We start from the raw sequence: 16,439 nt of genomic DNA, 5'->3' as shown, positions 1-16,439 counted from the left end.
GCTGCAGGTGCAGCCGCTCAACCACTTCAACTTCAACTCACATTGCCACCTGAATGTGGCAAAGATGAAGTGTGCTTGTGTCTGTGAGTGTGTGTGTGTGTGTGCGAGTGGCATTGTCTTCAAGATATATCAAAACTCTTAGTCCAACTATTGATATCGCTCAACAATGACAACAACAACAATAACAAGAACAACAACTGGCTAACCGCAAAGTATTTGGTTTCTGGTTTCTGACATCCATGGCAAATATTTCTCAAGTGTCTTTTGCCTAAGAGTTAATTGAAATTCGCTTTTGTTTCGAGCTACAAATGGTCACAAAACTCTCATAAATAAGTTTACATTTAATTACTTGAAATCTACACAGAATTTTCTCTTGTATTAATCAAACAGTGTCCGGTTAATTGATTGAGACTCTCAATCAAAGTCAGTTGCCATGAAATACTTGAGCAAATTAATAATCAAATTCATGTGCGAATGAAATAGGCAGCAGAATATTTATATGGAATTCTATTGTTGAGAATTTTACAATGGTTTAGTTTTCAAATTAAATTTGAATTTGAAATAATATGATAGTGAATTACGTTCGAGAAATCAAATGCATTTCATTTATTAACTTGGTAAATTATATTTGATTATCTTTCACTTTATTAGTCATTGAATTTGGAGCAATTAGGAAAACTCTAGTGGGAAGTGTCCGACGAGGAAATACTCTTAACTCTTGCGACCTAATCGAGTCAGCTATTGATAGGTGTGATATAGTTAAGCCTTAGATTGAGTCGAAAGCAACGAGCTACAATGAATAAGGAGAAAAAACTCTAACGGGATCTGTCAGCCGTTCTTCTCTTAATTTAAAACACTTTCACAAAAATCTTATACTCTGATTTCGCACTTCTGATAATTTCCGGTATATACATACATATATTATAAGATTCAACTTTCAGCATGTAAATCACTTCTCGTTGTCATTCTAATTATTCTTTATTATTATTATTATTATTATTATTATCATTGAAGTAATTACCTCATTTTTCGCACACTAGCATACGAAAATATTTGCCGTCTTAAATCGCAGCAGCATTTGCACTCAAATTTTGTTCATCAAATTCCATGGAAGCCATCAAGCCAAGCAGTGACAGACAGCGAAAAAGGAAGAAAGAGAGAAAGAGAGGAAGGGATCAGCATAAATGCGATTCGGCTGCAGAGGCAGTCAAGTGTAAGGACGAGATGCAAGGACTAAATGCCAGACAATGCACCATCAAACACGCAAACTTCAGCTTAGCACGGCGTGTGGAGGAGCTCATTACGTAGCCGCGTCAGTTGCGCCCAGATGCCCAAAATGTTGCAGCAGCCACTTCAGTGTAAATCATTACAATAATTCAAATAAAGCGCTGCCAGGGCGCGACGAAGGACGAGGACAGCGACTGGCGGCACTAGTAACAGCAGGAGCAGGAGCTGGAGCAGGAGCAGGAGCAGTAGCAAAGTAAACGGTGAAAGTTTGCAGAGCCAGACACGTTTTAAAATGGGTTAGAGTGGAGCCGAGAGGGATAGTTGGGCAGGACAGCAGACAGCTGGAGCTTTGCCCACTTGAGACGAAGCAGTGGCAGGAGAGGGAGCAGTCGAAGCAGGAGAAGGTGTGCACGCCCTACGCCAAATGCATTTAAGCAGAAAATGTTGCCAGCAAAAGGAAGAGCAGCGCAAAGGACATGCCATGATTTAGGGCTGCTTAAACGTTTATGCAGTTTGCCATTTAACTGGCGCTGGACTTACACCGAAAATTCTTAAAGCCAAGAAGAGAAAGCGTTGGCAATATTTCCGTCTGTCAGGCTATTAAACGATCTAATCTCGCTGGCTGCTTGCGAAATTTCATCTGAAAAAGTTGCTGCCCAAAAGAAACTGCATTACATTATTTCAAATTTGAGCTGGTTTTTCATTCGGCTGCAACTTTCTCCTCCTTTGTGCCACAAAACAAATCAGCTGCAAGCTGCCCAAATATGCAAAAGAAGCCGCAACTTGCTACACAAATAAAATCATATTTAAAACTTTGTGGCCATAACAAAAACTTCCTGCGCGCTGCATTTGCCAAACAAAAAACTTTCCTGTTGAAAAAAGGAAAACTCGGCAAACAAGCGAAACAAGCCAAATGAAATGCCCAACAAGCTGAACTTTTAAATTGGTAATTGTAAATATTTATCAACATTCATAAACTGCAGCCGCAAAAACTACAAGAAAAATAAGAGAGAGGGGGGCGAAGGGAGAAAGGGGGCGGCGGGAGCGGGAGAAGAGGGAAAGCAGGGGAGAAGAAGAGAAAGAGAAAGAGAAAGAGAAAGAGAAAGAGAAAGAGAAAGAGAAAGAGAAAGAGAAAGAGAAAGAGAAAGAGAAAGAGAAAGAGAAAGAGAAAGAGAAAGAGAAAGAGAAAGAGAAAGAGAAAGAGAAAGAGAAAGAGAAAGAGAAAGAGAAAGAGAAAGAGAAAGAGAAAGAGAAAGAGAAAGAGAAAGAGAAAGAGAAAGAGAAAGAGAAAGAGAAAGAGAAAGAGAAAGAGAAAGAGAAAGAGAAAGAGAAAGAGAAAGAGAAAGAGAAAGAGAAAGAGAAAGAGAAAGAGAAAGAGAAAGAGAAAGAGAAAGAGAAAGAGAAAGAGAAAGAGAAAGAGAAAGAGAAAGAGAAAGAGAAAGAGAAAGAGAAAGAGAAAGAGAAAGAGAAAGAGAAAGAGAAAGAGAAAGAGAAAGAGAAAGAGAAATAGAAAGAGAAAGAGAAAGAGAAAGAGAAAGAGAAAGAGAAAGAGAAAGAGAAAGAGAAAGAGAAAGAGAAAGAGAAAAGAAAGAGAAAGAGAAAGAAAAGAGAAAGAAAGAGAAAGAGAAAGAGAAATAGAAAGAGAAAGATAAAGAGAAAGAGAAAGATAAATAGAAAGATAAAGAGAAAGATAAATAGAAATATAAAGATAAATATAAATAGAAAGATAAATATAAATATAAATATAAATATAAATATAAATATAAATATAAATATAAATATAAATATAAATATAAATATAAATATAAATATAAATATAAATATAAATATAAATATATAAACATATAAATATAATTCTTATGTTTAATATGGTAAGAGTTACACCCTGCATTCTTGCCTTCCGCCCACTCTCAACCCAATTCACAAATAAAGCCCTAAGGCACCGCGAAAATGCAACAACAAAAAAGAAAACGCATAAATTAGAGCAAATGGTTAACATATGTAATTTGACAGCAAGGAAAAATATGTATAAAAACAAAAAACGAAAAAGGGCCAGAGTGTGTATCTCATATTAATGCAATTTAACAGGGCGTATGCATAATATTTAGCTTAGCCAGAGCCAAAAGCGGGCAGTGGGCCCAATGCAAAACTTAATTAAAAATGTGTGCGCATAATTATAACTATATTTAGCAGGCTGCATTTTAACTCATCCACACGCAGACGCATCCACACACACACACACACACATATAGAGTGCTGCCTGCATGTGTACATTAATTTCGTATGCAGCTGCATACAAAGGCGCAGCGCAAAAAAGTATGCTACAGTTTTTGTAAGCGTCGACGGCCACCAACGCTTGATGATCCAGCTCCAGGTTTTGTCAACACGGCGTCCTCGTTGCAGCTCGTTGCCGCCTTTGCTGCCTGATGAGCGGCAGCAGTTACCGTAAATTATTTTATTTATACCGTTAGCAGGCTGGCGGACTGGCAGACTGGAGGACTGCGTCAGCAGCAGCAACAACAGTTGCAACAGACGCCGCATCCCATGAGCTGTCTATGTGCTTGACTTAATAAAATAAATTTAGAAAGTCCAAACGCCCGCCCACTAGCGTAACGCCTCGCAAAACGGCAAAATGTGCATAATGCCTCTGTATATGTGTGTGTGAGTGTGCATGAGAGAGAGAGAGAGAGCGAGCTTGTCGTTTATTATTTATGCATGCTGTGCAACATTTTCGCCCAGCAGCTGCACAACAAACGCGAAATCGTTGCACGGCTGCTTGCCACAGATTTTTTCTCGCTGATATTTGTTGTTCACCGCGCACAGTGGTATGAAATTATAAAAAATCTGAATTCAGAAATGGTCAAATTTAGTGAATTTTATAAAGAAAATGAATTGAAAGTTCTGATTTTCAATTAATATTCTTGTAGATAACTTAAAAATAAATCCAATTTTAAGTTTAAAAATAAATATTCATTCAAAATTGAAAAGTTAAATATAGGGATTAATAATATTGAACAAGCAAATTTAAATTTAAACAATAATAAATTTTTTGTAAAAATATATTCTGTCGTATATAAATTATAATACAATCATTATGGTAATGCAACTAGACACTTATATTTTTTTAATTGAATGCAAATACGAAGTCCCTGATAATTTAAATATTTCTAAAAAATATTTAAAATTGTCTATGCCCAGCACCAAAAAATGTGCTTGAATTTCAATATATTTTACTTTCTATCCTACGAAATATTTATAGCTCGCATTTCACCACTCACTCAAAACCAGAAAAAAAACAACAAACAAACACGCAACAAAAATACTCAATTCAAGCACAACGAAATAATTAAATTTGCAACAAATTTGCAATCAACGAATAAAAAGAAATTAAATTTTTCTACAAAAAATCTATTGGTATTTTTATAGAATTTATTTGTGGTCTCTGATTCGTTTAGTATGGTTTTATTATATTTTGCTATGATTGCCGTTATTTATAAACAAATGTTTTTGCAGTTTTGATTTTATTTATATGAAATCAACTTCAGTGAAATATTTGTGGCATTTAGTTTGGTTGAGCACAAGCGAAATTGATGAAATAAAAACGAAACAAATAAAAATACAAATGAACAATTGTCAGTGCTGCGGAAGAGCTTGCCAGACTAGAAGATACCCTAACTATTGTACTTCATGCTGTGGCTCAAAAGGTTTTCTTTCTTAAGCTTAACAATTTTGAATCATGCTTTAATGGATTTAAAGATAGCACCAGAAACTTTTTAAATAATGTGAAAGATAATGCGAGGTAAATCAGTTAATTCGGAGATTTTCATATTTTAATTTGTCGTTTTTTTTATGTTGCTCTATAATGAATGAATTAATATATTCAATTCGCTTCGGTAATGTATTTAATGAAATAATAAATAAATATGTGTGTATATGTATAAATAAATAAATTATTATTAAAGCTGCAAAGATTAAATGCAGCATATACGTAATTATTTTATCATGCGTTTCCCTTTTTAAGCTGGCGCAGCTTTAAATTATAAAAAAAAAAAAAAAAACACCGAGAAAATTAGCCATACCAATGAATTTTAATAAGTTTAATTAAAACTTAATTATGGTGTTGAATTATAATGTAAAAAAAATGTATGTAAATATATCAAATGAACTTTAAAGAGCTGGCAAACAAATTAATAAAGCTGCTTATGAAAAAATTAAGCTGGCCATGTTTTTCAGCATGATATAAACTGATATAAATATTGATACATTAACGATTGCTGATGAAATTAAATAGGCAAATATATATCAAATTTGTTGTAATTAAATGTATAAATATATTTCATTTGCATTGGGTAAACAATTATTATTATTGGTGTCTTGTGCCTACCCCCATTCTACACAGCATTCTATGAAGTTCTATGGTAAAATAGATGGATAGACCTGGCACAGGACCTATACACTCTTTTTCTCTCCTTGGGAACAGAGTACAAGTTTCTGCCAATTTAATTTCTATTGATAAGAGTCATGAAAATACATCAAATAAATAAGATTATTCCACATTTTCTATTATATTTTCCTTAATACATATAAATAGCATATCAATTGTTGCGCCAATTAAAATCGATTTTAATGGGCTGCTTGAGCTGAGTCGAACTGAATGCAATGCGCTGCAATTTATGAGCATTAGTCGGTGGCTCTCCATAGATACGCAATGACATATTTTGTGGCCGCAACAATGGGGAGAAGGCAACAAAGGCGAGCAAGCGACAAAGCGACAAGCGATAAAAATATCAAAAGCAAAGCAAAATAAATACGAGGGCAATTCCTTAACAAACGCTGTGCTGGCAAAGCTGCTAACTGAATAACTGTATATGATAGTCGATATACCTATATAAGTCAATTTAATGGATTTAGCGCACACGGATGTGTCGCATCCTGCTTAGATACAGCGCCCGACAAAGAGCGAGAGAAACAACTCTAGCGGTACTTTAAAAATAGTCTTAAAGTTCGAAGCAAGCGGCGCAATATTATATACTTTTGAAAATATTTTCCACATTCTCTTCTTTTTTTTCGGCTGCGGCTGTTTTTTTCGGGCGACTACTTTTGGGCTGCTAAAAGCAATTTACAAAAGTTTTTCCATCAAAAATCCGCTGTCAGTGTAAATATCCTTAAAATAGCCGAGTCTGCTGCTGCAGCAGCTAAGCACACACACGCACACCGACAGGACACTGCTCCTGCTGGCCGCTTCCTGTTTGCCTGGCGTCCCGGCTGCTCGGCTGCTCGGCTGCCCGCCTGGCTGCACTCTCCAGCTGCAGAATATGATTTATGAATGCATGTGCTGATATATGCCATGTGTCCGCCTGCCCCGGCACGCCCCCTCACTGTACGCCCCGCCACGCCTCCGCACAGCGCTGCACTTGTATTGTTAGTGCCGAAAATTATGCTACAATATTTTGTGTTTTTCTTTTTTGCCTTTTGCATTTCCTACACGTTGCGCCAGTGTTGGAAAACTGTGTGCATTGTTGCTTCATCTATTCGCAGACCAAACAAAAGGCAAACGTGCTGGCCACACACACACACACACACACACACACACAAATAAACCGTGTGCCCTGCTGGTAAATCTGAACAGTTTAAATTGAGCATGTTACGTATTAGATGTGGGCATCAAAACTCTTTCGTAGTGTCTAAAGTGAAATCCCCAGCTCTGCTCTCCACTCTGGCTTTTATTTGCAGAATCTCCTCTGAAAATTGGGTTTTACGTTCAAGCAGCAGCAGCAGCAGCAGCAGCAGCAAAGGTAATTTTGAACTACGGCTTAAATCACAATTTTGTGCCTTTCTGGCTGCACAAAGAAAAATGATTTGGATTTCCAGTTGAAATTTCTGGCCTAATTTGTGGGATTCTTTACGCATACGGAAATCGTCCATGTAAGAAGTATAGCAGCTTAAAGTATTACCATTTGCAGTGTGCTTACTAAGTGTTGTACCATGAGGGAAGGAGCATGGAATCGGAAGAAGAGGAAGAAGCATTAAAGCATGCGAGCACAATTTACTGGCAAATGTAGAAATTCCTTTAAAGGCGCAGACTTTAATTTTAAGCCGAATATATTTTTTAGCGTATTGAAAAATCTAGGCAACCAAATTACATTTTTTACAAATTTGCTTATACAGATTTTTTAAATTATTAGAAAACTCAGCAAAAGATAACTTAATAGTGATAAATAAAATTAAAAACAAAAATAATGAATTAAAAATTTATGAAAAAATAAATAATAAAAAATAAATAGCACTAAAATATATAAATATGTATAACCTTTAAATATTAGTATTTATTTTAAATAATTACTAGACTAAATAAAAATAACACAAAACAAAAAAATCTTTAAAAATGTATTTAAAGTATTTCAGCTTCTTGGTAATATTTACTTCATAAAAAATATTGATAAAAAAAAATGCATTTAATTATTGCACACAAATTATGAAAAGTAATCCATTTTAATTAAAGTAAATAATACTTAATTTGAAAGCGACTTTCAAAAAGGGATTAAGCCACACCCACACACATGCGCGAGAGGAGTGAGAGAAATAGAAATAATTTACATAATGAAAACTCACAACAAATGAAAATATTACTTAGTGAAAGGGCTGGACAGAGACAGAGTCCTATAAACGGATTTAAATGCGCTTTTGTTGCGGTTGTTTTGTTGTTGCTGTCGCTCGAATCGTGTTGCATGCATAAATCATAATTAAGCACACATTGTAAATAAATAAAATGTTTATATTAATTTGTTGACAATTATGAAATTATGAGCTAGACAAAGGGAAATGCAGCAAAAAAAAGTGGAGTAACCACAGTGAAATGCGTTTAGCAGTTTACAAAGCGATTAATTAGCGTTAAGTCAGCTATTTGGCTGTCAACAAATATATTTAACTGCTCATTAGTTGGCCCAGTCCCAGGATGCATTTGCCCGGCTCCCCCTCTCCCTCACTCCCTCTCTGGGCAGCGAGTGGGCTAAATCAGCGTTACGTATACGCCGCATGCAACCGCAGAGTCAGGTGCCTCATTAGGATTCAGTTTGTGTCGCTGTCTCAAGTTAACTCCGACTCCCACTATTCCCCAAATTCAACGTATGTGTTAGTGCTAGCTAGTGCGCGTGTGTGTGTGTGTAACTACTTGTTATTCAGTGCGTTTAACTTCGTTTAGCTGGGCGAAATGTTTCAGAACTCGTTAGAACGGTGGTTCCTGGCCACAGCAGCAGCAGCAGCAGCAGCTCGTATCAAGTCTACTACACTGAATTGTTAGACCCGAGGCCAGTCTCAGAGCCTCGCACGGCTCTAATCAATGTGACTTACTGGCTCACGGCCCACACCCATCCACATTAGTGTGTAATTTATTTAGCATTAACTGTTGCATGACTCTCGAAAGACTCAAAAGACAAGTTGACGGCGTCGGTTGACACTGCGTCCGCAGTCTGTAATCGAAATTTCATCTCATTTTGCTGACAACTTATTAGGATGACATTGATAGGCTGTCACGAGCGGCCTCCAGCGGCAATGGCGAAAAATGTTGAAGCATCATTTATTTTTATCGCATTTATGTTTTACTTATACTTAGATCAAACATCTGATGACGCTGACTTATGCGGATTTAGTTAGCTCAATTTTCAATAGCTCATATTATTTATTTGACTAAAGACACGATGATTTATTAGTGTTTCGAATTAAATTAAATGTAGATAGATAGCGCACATACAGACAAATGAATTTCTCAACAGAAACATCCTTTAGGCTTTGGGATAACATTGCCTAAACGCTTCTACAACTTTTCATTCTTTCCAGCACAATTTAAGTCTGATCAGCATTTCAGCTGCGAAGCAAAGCCTCTTCAATTCCAAATTCCGAATTCAGTTCTTTATTTTTATCGAATGACAAATAAGTGCTGCCAACAACTCAATGTCAGCACATCGACTGATTGCTCAAGCATATCCAATGTTTGCGCAATCATGCGAATAAAAACAAGAAGAAGTGGAAATAAACCTCGCACACAGACAGCCAGAGATTTCTCCATGATTAAACCTTTGGATTGTCCTGCAGTTGCTGCTGCTGCTACTTCACTCTTACCAATTATCATTTGTCTGGCACCTGGCCAAACGTCGCAGTGGCTCAAACAGAAAGCATTGTCCACTGTCAAAATCAAAGTACTGCAAGTATTGAGGTAGACAAAGCACGTCCACCTGCCGGTCCACGTGCGTCCCCTGCCGCACCTCAGTCAAATGCGAGTTGTGTACGATACGTTCGTTGACAAGGGAATCGAAAGAGTAGCAGAAGAAGCAGAAAAGAACTAGCTTTTTACGAACGGGGAGCAATGACTACTTGGCAGGCACAACACACACGTACACACACGTACACATACACACACACTCAGGAGCCAGACGAGACATGACATTAGTAAGCAACTTGCTTTTTGGCGCCTTGTTCATTGATGTGACAAGTGAATTTGACAGGCAACAACATGTCACATTGTCATCGCTCACACTTCATAATTACACTCCTATTAGAACATTTCACAACTAATCAAATAATCGATACGAATTGACGCGCGCTACGAGTGAAATATATGAAGGCTAATTATTAGCTAATAAAAGAGAAATGGAATGGAAGGGAAGGGGATTGCGTCAGTGGAGCAAAAAATAGAAATATTTTAGAGCAAATTGCAAATTGTTTACTGAATGGCGGATAGAGAGAGAGAGAGAAAGAGAGGGAGAGAGAGAGAGAGATATAGAGAGAGATAGAGAGAGAGAGAGAGAGAGAGAAAGAGGGAGAGAGAGAGAAAAAGAGAGAGAGAATATACGAAGATCGTATACATGCCTCCGACGCACTCAACCACTAGCAAGAAGTGCGCTCTCATATGTACGGACTCTATAAATAGACAAATGAACTCTAACCCTTTTAACCCCAGAGTCAGGACTTGCAGATTTGACGAGCGCTGAGCCTTACAAGCTCAGCGAAAAGATAAGAATAACTGATAGACCAAGATGGAGTCTTGCAAGCTCAGCGATAAAATAAGAATATGTAATAGACCAAGCCTTACACACTCAGCAATAGATACACTAGATTTATGTGAAGAAATTATGCATGAGGCTGCTTATATAAACCCGGGCTGAAAAGAATAAAGACGAATATAAAACTAAACACGATCAAAGTCAAGTACATTCGTTCAGAGAGAGAGAGAGGGAGAGATATCGAATAAAAGTGGTACGAACTACCTTAATTGTGTTGAATAAAATTCACATGCGATACGAACTAATAGAAATTTCAAACACAATACAAAATATTGCTAAGCTTAACTAAACTAAATAATCCACTTGAAACTGCAGCTCAGCGTATAGTGCAAACATTTACGGCAGTCAAACTAATTAACGAATACCGAAGACGCATTAGACCCATTAGGCTGCAAGCACAGGTCGCCCAAGGTAGAGAGCAAAACCGAAGCAGCAAATAGCCAACAGTTGCAAAATGAATGATGCATTTTTTATGCGAACGGCAGTCAAGAAACAAGCAATGTAAAATAGAAGAAAATCTTGCTGTTTGAATTTTATTGGCGAAATTGATAAAGTGGCTGTAGGAAAATCGAAAGGAATTGCAAATGCAAGTGGATCGATCGATGGAGGTGGCGGGCAGCCAGCTGAAGTGGGTACTGGATGCTGGGGCTGCCCTGGGCAATCAACGTGCACAAGTACAAGGATTTTAAGATTTACATTTTCGACGTTTTCTTAAGCATTTCCCCTCACTCTCTCTCTCTCTATCTCTCTTTTATTTCCTTTTTCATTTTCGATTTGTGTTCCTTGCCTTGCGTTTGGCATGCATAAAAATATGAGCAATTGCTGCTGCAGCGGGGAGAGGCGGCCACTGAGATGGCCTGTTGCAGGGGGAGATTTTGAGATAAAGTTTTGCTTACCTCTGCCACGTTTTCGTGTTGAAAATCAATTTTAATTTGCACAAAGCTGTGGCAGAGACAAAGTTGCCGGCAAAAGTTGGAGAAAGGCGCAAAATAGTTTTTAATTGAAATGAATTCTTTATGAAATCGGATAATAGATGGATAATCGAAATTGTTATGGGTTAAATATGGACAATTCTCTAGTGTAGAATGAGATATTCGTACGTATTTCAAGTAAAAAAAAAAGAGAGCAAAATATTCTGCTCGGTTTCAAGATATTACAATAAACCAAAAAGCCTAAGTCGCTTTTTAAATGAAGAGTTGAACCTCCGATTTTTGCGACGCTCTTAGTGACAACTTATTACAAATAATTGTAAATTATTAGCAAGTGGTACGTCTTAATAATATTTTTTATTTGATACAAAAATATTGAGTAATTTGTTTTATTTTCAGTTTTAATCAGGGTCGAGCGTGACGTGATCAATGCGACATTTTTTATACATTTTATGTAATTGTACATGAATAAAAGAATTAGAAATTATTGTCAATATATTCATATGATTAAAATATATTGTAAAGGAAAACAAAGCATATATCATAAGCAGCATATAGTATAAAGAATTTTTACAAACAAATTTACAGATTTGATTCACATTTCCGGTTTACACACAGCGAATTGTAACCGCTGTCAATCATGATGTATGCACAACACGGCGAACAACAAGTAATGCTCGCCTAAGCTGCAGCCTTTAGTTTTTTAAGAGAGACAGAGAGAGAGAGAGAGAGAGAGAGAGAGAGAGAGAGAGAGAGAGAGAGAGAGAGCAAAGTAGAGAAACATGATTGAAAGATTTGAAGCACAGAGCGCTTTGCATAGAGATTTGTGCGAAATAACCAGAAAAACGAAAATAAAGGAAAATCGAAAAGTCGTTGATGTATGATGTTGCCAATTGTTTGAAGTAAATCAAATGGACGGGCGGACGGCGGGTAGAACGAGGCGAGGGCTTGCAGGATAAGCAAGCCAAACGAGCAAAAGGCACAGGCTGTGGTTGCCGCAGTTCCTAGTGATTGGTGCCTCCTGCCAGCTGCCTCTGGGTGGCATTAGAGCTCATCCTGCTGCTGCTGCTGCGGCTGCTGCTGATGCCGGTCTTTGGCCAATGTAAACAAAGCGCACTGAAAAATGGCACGAAATAAAGACAGACAGTAGAGAGTGTATGTGTGTGTGTGTGTGTGTGTGTTGGTTAGAAGGATGTGCAGCCCGCCTCCTCTCTCCACATGGCCCCTCCCTCTAGTTACCCCTAGCCGTGCTGACAGCTGCCTGGGGGCATGGCACTGAGGCGTAGGCAGCTGTCATTTATATTTCAGTGCCACTCCGAGTTATTCAATCAGCCCATTTATCCAGCCAAACGGACGGACGGATGGACGGACTCAACTCCTTTGCTGTGGTCAGCCCTCTCGGTAAATGGCCAACCAGCTCAACAGAGGCAAATGGCCAAAAATTAGTGCCGACATAAATCAAACTAAGCTGAAAAGAAGGACTTGGCCTTATCATACAGACAGATATATATTTACATACACATTCATAAACATATAGGCACAATAGATATCGTGCTATTGCGGCCATGTTAACGATGCAAATTATTGTACAAGTTAATGCGAATTTATGGCTGCAGTCGGCAACGATTTACCAAATTAACCTGCATATTTTACAGCTCATTTAAAATGAGACCGCAAAACGTTTCGACACTGAATAATTTATGTTAATACCAATCACAGACGCAATACAAAATGAATTATATTTCGCATACACACTCACACACAGTGAGTGTGTAGGTGTGAACGCATTAGCATACAAATCGGGCAACTTAAAAGATACTTAAGTCAACATTGGGGAAACGCTCGACGTTCGCCAGGCATTTATTCAAGATAAATAATGCATGGGTAATAAATTTTCATAAGTAATATGGCTTTTCGGCAAAAAGGGTTTTGCGTGGGCAAAACACAAACGGAAATTTGGTTTGCTTGCTGCGAAAATTGCAAATGAAAATGAAGTTCGACTCAAATGGCCTTTTAATTCAAATTTATATATAAATATTACAATTGCCACTTCAGATTAATCATTTTTAACTGCAAATCCAAGTACAAACAGAATATAGTTGGGAAAATCTTAAGAATTTTCAAAGAGCATAAGAACCGAATTCCGAATGTATAAAAAGTTTGCATATATTGTATTTACTTAAATATATAGGAATATATCTGCTATTACATATTTATAAAAAATGTTATATAACATTTAACTGTTATGAGACTCGAATATAATAATAATCAAAAAATAACCATAATTATTTTGACAATAGTATTTTAAATAAATATATTTTAAACATTTACCTGTTGAATAAATGCAATGTAGATGCTCGCACACTATACAGTTAGTGGCTGCACTTCACACACATACGAAAGCTTTGATTGATAATGCATCTGCTGCCGCTCAATTAAAATATCATTAATAATCGCCATAAGCCCACTCTGGTCCTCTCTCTCTCTCTTTGTCTGTTGCAATTCGAGCTGTGGTCCACTACTGATTCGTCACTCTCAACGTAGGTTGGCGTCTGTAGTTGTGAATACGTTCGATTGTGTATGCTTGTGCAACACCTCTAAGATGAAATGCTCCAAATTTGCCTTTCTAAACTGCACTCGACGTGCTCTGAGCGGCCAGTTGTGGATTCTACATGTGCTCTCACATTCAACATGCTTGACGCTTGCACTCCACACATCGACACATATGAGAATGCATATACATATGTATGCATGCAAATGCGAGCTTCCACAAAGACACTCAATTCCCTTCTCAGTTACTGCATATGTATGTATGTATATGTGCGTGTACTCAGAGTACTCAGTTGTCCGCGCAGTTACGATCCAAGTTGCGTTCTACAACTTCTGTGCGTTCACTTGTGGATTTTATATACATATGCCTGCACTCTCTTTACTCCGTAGGCGTATGTGTGAGAAAGAGAAAAAAAGCTTGTCGTCAACGAAAGCCACTCAACTACCATCTCAGCTACGATCCATGCTGTGCTCTATTTTTCGCACTCAATTTGGATTGCAGACAACAAAACAAGGCTTTACTTATGCGTGCGAGTGTGTGCACTTCCACAGACTTACATATGTGTGTGTGTGTGCATGAGCATGTGAAGCAGCTAAGCTAAACTATGAAAACATTATAATTACGTTCCACAAAGAATCTTGGATTTTCTCTGTAACGATCTGAATTTAAAATTATAAATAGTTCGGAATGCAAGAGTTTATTATAAATTTTCGTTACTAAATTATTCATATTACAAAATAATTTTCTAAGACTACAAATACAACAAAAATTAAATTCAGAACTAACCCTTTTTGGGATTTGTACACAATTAGAATAGTCAAATATTTCTACTAATGCACTCCGAATTCCCCAAGGAAATTCGTTTCGTAATATTCTTAAATATGAATAATATTTAATAATTTATTTTGCATACGAAAATTAGCGCAGCTTTGCAGCTTTGCGCCCCAAACTTTACTAAAATAAATAGGACATAAACTTAAAAAAAAAAAAAAAACTAATTAAAACAAAAAACTATGGCCAGTGTTGCCGCAACATTAGCAGAAACAAAATAAAACAAAAAATGAAAAAATCTGTGTCGACTAAAAATCTAGTGCACGAAAATTTCACAGCAAAAACAAAATTAATTTTTCGGACCAAGCTAGAGTTATTTTTGTGTGTGTGTTTTTTTTTTTTTTTTTTTTAATTTTAATTTTTGCTAGCCAACGAGAGAATGCATTATTTTGCATATTTTATATGGCGGAAATGTTGCGCACAGCACACGGTCAAAAAACACACACACACATACATACATACTCATGGCTCATGGACTCACAGTGCGCTCGAAAAGTATGCAACACGCATATTATGCAACACAAGGCACAAAAGACAAACTTTCACTGGCTTTGGCAGATTCGACAGGCAAAATGAAAATTAATAGAAAAAAGAGAGTATATACATATATACGTGAGAGAGAGATAGAGTGAAGGAAAGAGTGAGGGGGAGTGGGAGAGCTCCACAGTCCTGATGACCGCATCAACAATAAAGTAATTAAAAATTCAGCTAACAATCTAAGCGGAAGCTAGAGCTCCGCTTCGCCTCGCCCCGCGGATAGCTATACGCCCACCATTCAGCCTGCAATATTCTCGTCATAATTTATAGGCCCTGTCGCTGTCCATGAAGCAGCGGCAAATTTATTAAATATTAAATTATTTTGTTTGTGCTTTTTTTTTTATTGATCTAGATTTAAAAAATAAATACATATGAGAAATATTGTATTTGGCAAAATTGTTCTTATTCAACACAAATCTTAAAACAAATATAGAAATTATAACAAAAAATAAATTAATTTATTGATTTTATATCTTGTATATTCAATGTTAAAGCAAATGTTACAATTCAGTAACTAATAAATAAAATAAATTATAGATAAATTTAAGTCACATTTTTCCTTATAATAAAAACTGTTGTTAATTATTTTGTGTTAATATTTATTTCTAAAATGATTAATTTTATACTCTCAAGTTTTAGTTAAAACTGGAATCTCAAAAAGTTCAGATTGAAGCCGTGTTTAATTTATATATATATATATATATATATATATATATATATATATATATATATATATATATATATATATATATATATATATATATATATATATATATATATATATATATATATATATATATATATATATATATATATATATATTTTAATTATTATATTTAATATTATTTTAATTAAGCAGTCTGAGAAAAGGAAATAAAATTTAACAAATATAAAAGTAATATACAAATATTATATAATTTTCCAAAAAATTAAAGTTTAAAGTTCCCATTTATTTATTAATATTAATGAAGAATATACCTAATGCATTTTTATTTTTTTCTAAAAATAATAAATTTAGTAAATGATTTTAAATGTTACTTTTAGCCTGTATACTTTGCATACGCATAAGTATACAAAGATGATATATAGTAAGTTCTCGACTTGGCAATTGATTATTCTCCGATTTCACTAAGAATATCTTTGAAAATTGGTAAATTGTATTTATTTAATATAAATATATAATTTATTATTATTGATATATTTCATCATTCGTAACTTAAATCTTTATGGCAATATTTAAGAAACATAGATCAACTTTTTCTTAAGTTTCCTAAAAACTTTTTATGCTATAAGTAAATTTATAAA

At 35.9% G+C, this 16,439-nt stretch overlaps 1 protein-coding gene across 1 annotated transcript in view; it reads left to right on the top strand.

Annotated features, from left to right (window-relative positions):
* Positions 1-16,439, top strand: part of DIP-kappa (Dpr-interacting protein kappa) — a 200,391-nt gene that overhangs the window by 123,048 nt on the left and 60,904 nt on the right. The gene's annotated exons all lie outside the window — the stretch shown is intronic.

The sequence above is a fragment of the Drosophila navojoa genome, chromosome 3, assembly GCF_054131105.1.
Source record: "Drosophila navojoa isolate 15081-1374.11 chromosome 3, UAZ_NAV_1.0, whole genome shotgun sequence".
In the NCBI taxonomy this organism is placed as follows: Eukaryota; Metazoa; Arthropoda; class Insecta; order Diptera; family Drosophilidae; genus Drosophila; species Drosophila navojoa.
This window is presented reverse-complemented; position numbering and strand designations above follow the sequence as displayed.